Source organism: Triticum urartu, chromosome 4A (genome assembly GCF_056163025.1).
Source record: "Triticum urartu cultivar PI428250 chromosome 4A, HENAU_Tu73, whole genome shotgun sequence".
Classification (NCBI taxonomy): Eukaryota; Viridiplantae; Streptophyta; class Magnoliopsida; order Poales; family Poaceae; genus Triticum; species Triticum urartu.
The window spans coordinates 10,625,939-10,636,207 of NC_141876.1; the positions used below are offsets into that span (position 1 = coordinate 10,625,939).

Sequence of the window (10,269 nt, forward strand, 5' to 3'; positions counted from 1 at the left end):
GAGTAATATTTTGCATGTTCCGCCATCGGCATCATTGTTACGTTTGTTCATAGCTGAAACAACAATGTTGTTAAGGTGTTTTTTTCTTTTCCAGAAATACAGCCTTGCGGCGCGGTTGTGATCTTGGGTGCTCATTTCACCTAGTCACGGGTGTGTGACTAAGGGCATCTCCAGCCGTACCCCTCAAGAAGCGTCTAAAATCGTCGCCTGGGGGTGAGCCAGCGCAAAAATTGGGCCTAGGGGTGAGTTGATCCCCAGCCGCCGGCCCCAGGGCCGCCCCCAGGCACGTTTTAAAATAAAAAAAGTTCGACCAAGTTCGGCTTAAACACGATAAAATTCGGCCAAACACGATAAATTTCGGCCAAACACGATAAATTTCGGCACATTTCGGCGAAGTTCGCGGATTTTCATTACATAGCACATACACATAAACTAATCTAAAGGAAAAACTGGGTGAAGTCGCCGCCGTCGCCGCCATCGTCGTCGTCGGCCTTCTCCTCCTTGACGCGGGCGCCCCTGCTGGACCCCTGCCCGGCGTCGCCATGGCGGACTGGTGGCGACGCATCGTCGTCGTCGTCGTCGCTGTCGCAGATGACGACGACTCCGCCTTCGTCGCGGCCGCGTCGAAGCTCCGCGAAGCGAAGCAGGGCGGCGCGCTGGCGCTCCTTCGCCTTCTCCAGGCGCTCCTTCTCCATCGCTATAGAGTCCCTGCGCGTCAATTCCAGGTCCGCGTCGTCGTCGTCACCGGCGCGGCCGGCTCCTTCTTCACCGGCGCGAGCCCCGGCTCCGTCTTCACCGGCGCGAGCCCCGGCTCCGTCTTCACCGGCGCGAGCCCCGGCTCCGTCTTCACCGGCGCGAGCCCTGGCTCCGTCTTTGGCTTGACGAAGCGTGGAGGAGGAGCCGACGAGTAGGCGCGCCGGCCGCCCTCGTTGATGACGATGCCGGCGCTGCGAGTGCGCCGGCCGAGCGGCGTCTCCACCGCGGGCTCGGCCTTGACGCCGAGCAGGGCCGGAGTGCCGGAGGAGTGCGATGAAGATCGGGAGGAGGAAGAAGAGGAGGAGGACCCGAACCTCCTTGGCACCCATGGCCCGGCGCGTCAGTGCGGCGCCGGGGCGGCCGCCCTCGCCGGGTACGCCAACGGCGGGTCGTTGCCGCCCTCGAGGTACGTCAGCACGCCCTTGAGTGTGCGGCCGGGGACGCCCCACCACAAGTGGCCTCCCTCGTTGTTCTGCCGGCTGCCAACCACCGGCGCGCCGTTGATGGACGCCAAGCGCTGTTGCTGGCGGCGCTCGAAATACGCCGCCCAAGCCGCGTGGTTGTCGGCGGCGTACCGGGGGAGGGAGAGTTGGGCGTCGGTGAGGGAGGCGCGCACGACCTCGACTTCCTTGGCGAAGTACTTCGGCTTCGCCACGGCGTCGGGCAACAGGGGAATGGGCACTCACCTGGCGCTGAGCCTCCACCCCGTCGGCCCGGCGCGCATGTCCGGCGGCGCCGGGATGTTCGCCTGGAACAGGAGCCAGGACTCCTGTTCGCGGAGCGAACGGCGGCCGAAGCCGTTGGCCGCCGCCTCGTCTCCGAGGAAGCGTTCCGCCATGGCGACGGGCTCGGGAGAGGTAGAGATAGAGGAAGGGGCTGGGCGGCGGCGCTCGGGAGAGGTAGGGAGAGGAAGGGCGGTGGCGAGGGGCGGGGCTGGTGTGGGCACAGGCGAGTGCAGGCCACCGGCTATATAGCCGCGCCGCACGCATGTGTACGCGTGCGAGGGAGGGGAGGCGTCGGCGCGCCGTCCCGTGACGCGCCACCCGTGAGGAATCAATGGCAAGGCTGACCGGCGGCAGCCTTGGCATTGATTCCCCGCGGGAACCGAGGCCGTTGGGGGAAGACGAGGCGCCGTGTCGCTGACGCGGTGGGCCCGCGGCTGATTCGCGCCAAAACAGTTCGCCCCGGCGCCCCCGGACGCCCCCCAGCGTGCCGGGTTCGGCCTGAGTCCGCCGGCGCTGTTTTCGGCCCAGGCCGACGAAAATCGGGCTCCTGAAGGCGCGACTGGGCCGTTTTTTTGACGCCAGCGCGAAAAAATCGCCTGGAAAGGTCTACCTGGGACGCGGGTGGAGATACCTAATGTACTACACATACTTTCGTTCTGCGATCGCCGGTGCAATTATGTACGTCTCCCTATCGGTAATGGAGTTATAAGAAAGGGTTTCACACAAATAAAAATGTTTTTTTATAAGAAAGGGAGAGGAGCCCACACGTGCGTAGGACGGCCTATGATTTGATGAGAACCTTTTTGGACCTTCCATGGATCAGACCATTTCATCTTTCTCAAGTCGTAACACGTACGCCTTGGAGTGGACTCAACGCTGAAGAAGTTACTGGTCAGCGATGCGCTAACCCTTGGACGTCTGGCACACACACACGGCCTGCACTTGTCGCGGATCTGACGGTTGGGCGTTTGGCACCAACCGAGGATACAGGTTACCTGGAGAGCGGAGAGCCGTGCCTTCCATGTAGCGCCGACGCCTATCCGTCCGTGCGTGCCGTCGGCCCGTGTCCCTTCCCGCCCGCGTCTCCGTGCCTGCCGTGGTGCCGCCGGTCCCGACCTAGTCGGCCGAGCCTTGGGATTGGGAGCCGGAGCGCGCCCAAGATAGATACCCGTAGGACCATCCATCCATTCCACCCATCTCCAGGAGAGGAGAGTGGAGGGCACCGTGGCGATGGCGCGACCGCGTCTGCTCGGTGTGGGCTCTGTTTGTCTCGTCTGCATCCATCCCAGAGCTTTTGGGCTCACGCGCGGGTAAACCGTTGCCTTTTCCTTCCGGCCGGGGCCCTCCCTCGTCCGATGCGCGCTCGTCGTTGGTTGGTTGGTTCGGTTCAGGCCTTCAGGCCCCCCCGCCGCATGCAAACAGACTGCTCGCCACGGGTGCAAAGGGTGTGTGTGCGTCTCACCGTGGCTAGGTGAAACGGAATATATGTGTTCTTTTTCAGGAAACGGGATATATGCTGTACGCCAATGGTTGAGCTCCGATTTGCACCCATGGATGAGGTGAAATGGTTGCATGGACGCATCATGTTAACCTTTTTTTTTCCCGAGACAAGGACGCATATTATTAACTTGTGCACGGTGGGTGCAGCCGAGCGGCAGCGGCGGAGCATCAATCTGCACCCATGACCGAGCATCCACAGCTCTTCTTGGGCCTTTGACTTGCATGTTTTTATATATATCATTTTGCTCACTTAATGCCTTTTCAAAGGCAATACATTGTTGTGCGCGTGCGTGCGTGTCACTGTCCAACTGATTCAGAAATGTCACATGGAGCTCAAGATACGGAAACAAAAGGTAGGTAGACACTAGCACACAACCGATTTAACCACATTTAAACATATCCATCGGCCTAGTGGAAATTAAGAAATCTTCGACATGTGGGTTTCATCAAGCCAGGAGAAATGATTCAATGTGTGTGACGGCGAGTGGCGCCTCCGATGGAGTGTTTTTGCAAGGTTCTCCATTTTCATCACGGATGAAAAAATGACAGGGACTCCAGGGTAATCGACGTGATTGATCGAAATCCCAAACCGAGTAAAACAAAGTGCCGCCATCGCAGTTTGTTTGTAGTCAGTGTCCTGGTAGGCATTGCAGTTCTTCGCATGAACCGTAGTTTTTTTCTTCTTCATGCACTTTTTTCTTCTTTGCGAAAACAATTCGGATATTATCATAAATGTTCATTAGAACTACAGACACCCTAGCAAAAAAAATAAAAAATACATTGAGGCCCTCATACCATCGAATGACCATTGCTACCGCCATAACGAATCACTGACACCCCATTGTTGTTGCTCTCATACCGAAGCCGGGCTGACCTTGTCGATGGCAACCGAGAAGTCTTCATGCACGTGCCCCTAAGACCTAAAAACCGACTATCCCGGCAACAAATCGACCAGAAAAGAAACTACACACACCTAAAAACCTAGAATTAGGGCTAACGCAGATCTAATCCTCGAGTAACCAACGTCTCCAAATCAAATGGGAAACAAGCACAAATCACAGGGACAAAGCACATATTCGACTATGTGGAAAACATATCTTAGGCAAAACCGAGGACCAATGATCTAGTTGGAGCAGTCGGGCCCTAACACGCACCGCCAATGAAATCCTGAAGAACAACATCAAAACATAACTCAACAACTCAATCAAAATCGAATAATGCACCGGATCTTACACGAACAAAGGCAGAGATCAACACGGGAGCACCAAGAACCAACGAACTCTATAGAGAGGCGGAGAGACTGAAAGAGAAGTGACTGATAGAGAGAGAGAGAGAGAGAGAGAGAGAGAGAGAGAGAGAGAGAGAGAGAGAGAGAGAGAAGGGGGGGGGGAGCCGGATACGACTAATTAATCGAAAAGAGAGAGCCAAGGTGTAGGAGGGGCCTCCACCCTGCGTGACACAGGCAGGGCTCACCATCCAATAACGGGCGTCGGGAACTTAACGGGCCAGATAGCGAGCCCAAAAAGGAAATCATCTAGCCCAAAAAAGGAGTAAGATAGATTATAGCCAGCGCAAAAGACCACCAAACGCACCAGGCAGAAGAAACCACACGAATCTCAGGACATATCTAACGGCCAAAAAATCAACAAATTCTAAATTCAAGAGACTTGCAAGTAGCTAAAGTGCGCCGACTAGCAGGAAATACGCTTTGGTTCCTGGGTGTATATACACCTCATATGGTGAATTTTCTAATAATTAAAATGAAAGTAAAAAAGGTTTAGAAGTTTTTTTAATAAACTTGACTTTCTTTTACGCTAGTATATAAATTTTAATAAAACCCGAGCGTTGACTTCAGGGCATAAACGTCACGGTCAACTTTGCAAACAAACTGCTCGCGACGGGTGCAAAGGGTGTGTGCATGTCACCGTGGATATGTTTTTCTTTTTGCGAGGAAACGAACTAACGAAGTATATGTAGCACGCCAACGGTTGAGCACCAATTTGCACCCGCCGAGCGGCAGGGGTGGAGCACCAATCTACACCCATAAGGCAGGTACAAAGATGTTATTTTAGAGTGCCACGTACGATAAACAACAATAATACTAAACATATAAAGAGTTACACGCAATTACACGCTAACTAGAATTTTTCCATCTACTAACCAATCATAAACTTGCCCTCCCCCCTCCCCGATTTTTAGAGAGGGGGGGGGGGGGCTCGCCACCTATTGACCAATCAAATTAACCCTCTTTGTAAAAGTTTGTAACTCGTTTGTATGTGTAGCATTACTCCGATAAACAATGAGGTGTGGAAAGAGAACTCATAACGAGGTGTGGAAAGAGAACTCATAATGAGGTTGAGGTGGGAGAAAGATGATCTCTTAGCACAATATGTCTCACAGGAATAACTAGTTATTAAAGATAAGGCTAAAAGATGATTTATTTTAGACATTTTTTTTATCTCTAAAATTACATGTAAAACTTAAGATAAGACTATCTTATCAACTATTGTACATGCCTTGACCGACCATCCTCACCTCTTCTTGGACGTTTGACTTGCATGTTTTAATATTATTTTACCTATTTAATCCTTTTTTAGGTTCGCATTTAATCCTTTTTGAAAGGCAATACATTGTTGTGTGTGTATCTGTCACTGTCCAACTGATTGAGAAATGCCAGATGGAGCTCAAGATACAGAAGTAGAAGGCAGGTAGACACTAGCACACAACCGATTTAACCACATTTAAACATATCCATCGGCCTAGTGGTAACTAAGAAATCTTCCACGTGTGGTTTCTGTCAAGCCAGGAGAGAGGACCGAATGTATGTGACGGCGAGCGGCGCCTCCGATGGAGTGTTTTTGCAAGGTTCTCCATTTTCATCACGGATGGAAAAATAAGAGGGACTCCAGGGTAATCGACGTGATTGATCGGAATCCCAAACCGAGTAAAACAAAGTGCCGCCTTCGCAGTTCTTTTATAGCCAGTGTCCTGGTAGGCATTGCAGTTCTTCGCATGAACCGTGGTTTCTTCTTCTTCACACGCTTCTTTTTTCGTTGTGAAAATAATTTGAATATTATCATAAATGTTCATTAGAACTACAAAAGCACCCCAAGTAAAAAAAATACATTGATGCCCTCATACCATCGAATGACCATCGCTACCGCCAGAATGAATCGCCGACACCCCACTGTTGTCGCTTCCATTCCGGAGCCAGGCTGACCTTGTCGATAACAATCGAAAAGTCTTCGTGCACGTGCCCCTAAGACGTAAAAACTGACTATCACGGCAACAATCGACCAGAAAAGAAACTACACATACCTAAAAACCTAGAATTTGGGCTAACTCACATGCGAAAGAACCAAATTTGGGGATTTAGCCACAAGACAAACAGGATATAAAATGCAAAGATTCTAGCAAAAGAAGGACAAGAAAATGATAGCTACATACTTACATTGCTTGCTAACTAAGTAAAAACTAGCAAATCAACTCAATAACACATATCTAGTCCTCAAGTAACCAACATCTCTAAATCAAAAGGGAAACAAGCACAAATTACAAGGACAACGCACAAATTCAAGCATGTGGAACATATATCTTAGGCAAAATAGAAGACCAACGATGTGGTTGGAGCAGATGGGCCCTAACACGCACCACCAACGAAATTCTGAAGAACAACATCAAAACATAACTCAAGAACTCAATCAAAATCGAATAATAGACCAGGTCTAACACAAACGAAGGTAGAGATCAACACGAGAGCACGAAGAACCAACGAACTTTATAGAGAGGCGGAGAGACTGGCTGGAAGAGAGAACCAGGGGGGGGGTGTGTGGAGGGGGGAGGGGTCGGATTCGACTAATTAATTGAAAAGAGAGAGCCGAGACGCAGGAGGGCCTCCACCCTACGCGACACGGGCAGGGCTCACCGTCCGATAACGAGCGTCGGGAACTGAACAGGTGATACAACGAGCCCAATAAGGAAATCATCTTGCCCAAAAAAGGAGTAAGCCAGATTAGAGCCAACGCAAAAGACCACCAAACGCACCAGGCAGAAAAAAAAACTCAAGAATCTCATAACAAATCCAACGGCCAAAAAATCGACAAATTCTAAATCCAGGAGACTTGCAAGTAGCTAAAGTGTGTCGACTATCAGGAAATACACTTTGATTCCTGGGTGTATATACACCTCATCTGGAGAAATATTTTAATAATTAAAATGAAAGTCAAAAAAGTTTAGAAGTTTTTTTGGAATAAATTTGACTTTCTTTACATTAGTATATAAATTTTAGTAAAACCCGAGCGTTGACTTCAGGGCATAAAGTAACATTTTTTACTATCATAGGTCACTATTCATAGTATTTGGGCCGAAAATTTTGTTTCTTTCTAAAAGAAAGTCAATGGGGGGTTTTTTCTTTTGCTGCAAAATTTTCACCAGTACAATGGAATTTTTGACTTTTTTATATATCATATAAGGTGTATACACACATAGACCATCCCCTCCGTCGACTAGCTACCCAACTTCAAATGTGCAGATGCGCATTCCAATATCAAATGGATTGATGCGCGGGTATACTCAACGCATCTTCTTATTTCAGAGCGGCCCTGTGATCCATCCCGGACAATGGACATCGCCACGCACCGCTGGTTCCGGACCTGCCGCCTGTGCCGTGGCCTCCGCCGCGCTGGCGCCCGTGCTCCTCGCCACGACCTGGACCTCGCACAGCCCGGCGACAACATCCTCGCGCCACCATCACAACAACGGCCTCCCGATCCTCCTCGCCGCGCTCGCCGCGGCCACCACAGACGCCGCCTCGCCCCCGCGTGCCATGGCTTGCCGCAGGGTTCCTGATGAGCGAGCGTGCTGTGCGTGACGGTGCTGGCGTGAGGGGACTCGCTGGGCGACCTGGTCTCCAACGGGGCGATGGCGACCCACGGCGGCCCCGGCGGTGCGCAGACGGCCGTGTCGGCCTGCTACGACGGGCCACTGTTCAACACGGTGGATGGGGCTGGGGCTGTCACTCACGCTGTTGGCGGCCGCGCAGTATCCGGCGCCGTTCACGCTGCCCGCCGACGCCGCCGTCTACGAGACGGTGGGGTTCCTGTCCGCCGGGCTAGCGTGGGCGCTGGTGGTGGAGCCGGCGAGGGGCATGCGGCTGGACCGGCGGGTGTACGGGGTGGGCCTCGTCGTCATCTACCTCACCTTCTTCGGCGTCCGCGTCCTCGACAGCCTCGGCCTCTGGTTCGGGTAGCCATAGCGCCACTGCACGCTCCGCTCCCGTCAATGGCGGCACTGTGCGCGGATGTACGTAGGCTAGCGGACCGATGGAGGGCGATACATGGATCATCAGATGCTTGTGCAGTCGTAGCAGTAGCACTAGCGATTAGCCTGTAATTATCGATTGTTTTGGTTGGCATCAAGATGATTTTCCCTCCACGGTACGTACCGAGAGAGAGAGAGAGAGAGAGAGAAATGGACACGAGCACGTATCGATCTGGATTAATTGCTGGGATGGAGTCCGCTCGACGGTGCGATCGAAGTGCGTCTCGGACCACGTTTGGTTGGTGGCGCCATCGATGGCCGGTGGACGGACGGACGGACGAGGGATCCCAGAATGTCGCCGTCGTCACGAAACGAAAGCATGGCGGCCGTTTTGCTCGGCCTGTGTTGATAATCCGTCCATCCCTAGGATGGATTTGCCGGCGCCGACAGACAAAAACTGAATTAGACTTGCAAGGCCAGCGAATCTTTGTTATGCTTCCTTAAATAAATAAGCGTGGCTTTCCCTTCTTCATTCATGCAGACGCAGGTGATGGAGCAGCAGTACCACTGTACTGTACAGTTATGGCATACACAATTCCGGGGGGAGGGGACAGACACGACTCGGTGCTTTGCTCCGGTCCTACTGCCCCCTACACATGCTTCCGGTCGGTCGGTCCTCTTTGTTTATGCGCCCGCGACGCGCTTACGCGGAAATGAATAACCTTGCATTAGGTTCGACTCGTACTCCTCGTCTGACGCGTTAGCAGCATAGGGCAGGGCCTCGCTAGATCCTTCTGTTCGTCGACGTGTGTGCTACTCCAGTGGTAGACAAGGGCGGCGGTCGACGGGAAATGGCTGCGGTTCTTTTCCTTCCTCGCGGGCCGCGTATATCTGGGTTCAAGCAAGCATAATATCAGCTGTAGTCGGCCGACGAAAAAGGAAGATAATGCCGTCCATAGCATATGTCGCTTTGCTTGGAGCCGCGGCATCATCGGAGTACTGGCCAATGAGCTTCGGTTCGAGCCTTTCTCGAGAACCTCGTCTCACCCCTTCTTCCCTGACCCGAGCTGATGACTTTAGTTATATATATAATATATACTGGTAAAGTTGGCGCTGAGCTTTCCATCTGTTGATCGAGCAGCAAATCTTATCTCTGCCCGTGGGAGGGAGGGAGGTCGACGTTGAGGGTTGAGCTCACCATCTCCAATGTAGTAGTACTACAACACATGACACGGCAACAAGCACGGGGGGTCTCTCCCTCCTTTTCACCCCACCGCTTTGGCAATTTGCCCGTCGCCGTCACGCGGTCACACGGTGAACGTACGTATGGTATACTCTACAATGGAGCGGTAGCTCTCACGCGGTCTCAAGAAAAGACGGCGCAATTAAACTGGAGTGGCACACGTCGCGCAGGAGCAGGCCGGCGATCGCTACGGCAGGGTGGTAGCAATCTACGCCGTGCATGACCACCACGACGACGACGACGACGACGAAAGGAAGAAACTGCTGCGTGCGTTTGAGCGTTTCAAGTCTCCTACGTAGTACAGCTTAATGACAGGGACACAACGTTTGGCTGCTCCTAAGGACTATGGTTGACGTGGTTGCCGGAACAGCGAGGCGAGCCCAAAGACGATCGATGACGGTTCCTGGATGGGCTCAACCTCAAGTGCGCCGCGCGGAGCCCCTCTTTCTTTCCGGTTTGTTTGACCGGTGAGCCCCTGACATCGACGTCGTGTTGCATCGTGTCGTCCTCCCAACAAGTAGCCATTTTGTTTCTTGGCTTCTTCTTAATATTGTTATTATTGTGGTCGCTTTCTCTCCGTTGCCACGGGGTGGGAGGGCGTCTGTCCTTGTCACGGGCTCACGCCACTGTTTCATACCACTGTGCTACGCAGCTCGCTCAGTACGAGTAGGATCTAACTAACCAAGGATTAGTGAGCAAATTCAACAGCATGGAAGCACCAGTGGTCTAGTGGTAGAATAGTACCCTGCCACGGTACAGACCCGGGTTCGATTCCCGGCTGGTGCA

At 52.7% G+C, this 10,269-nt stretch overlaps 1 non-coding gene across 1 annotated transcript; it reads left to right on the forward strand.

Annotated features, from left to right (window-relative positions):
* The first annotated feature begins 10,198 nt into the window (after positions 1-10,198).
* TRNAG-GCC (transfer RNA glycine (anticodon GCC)) lies at positions 10,199-10,269 on the forward strand. The gene has a single exon. It is a non-coding gene; the product is annotated as a tRNA-Gly (tRNA).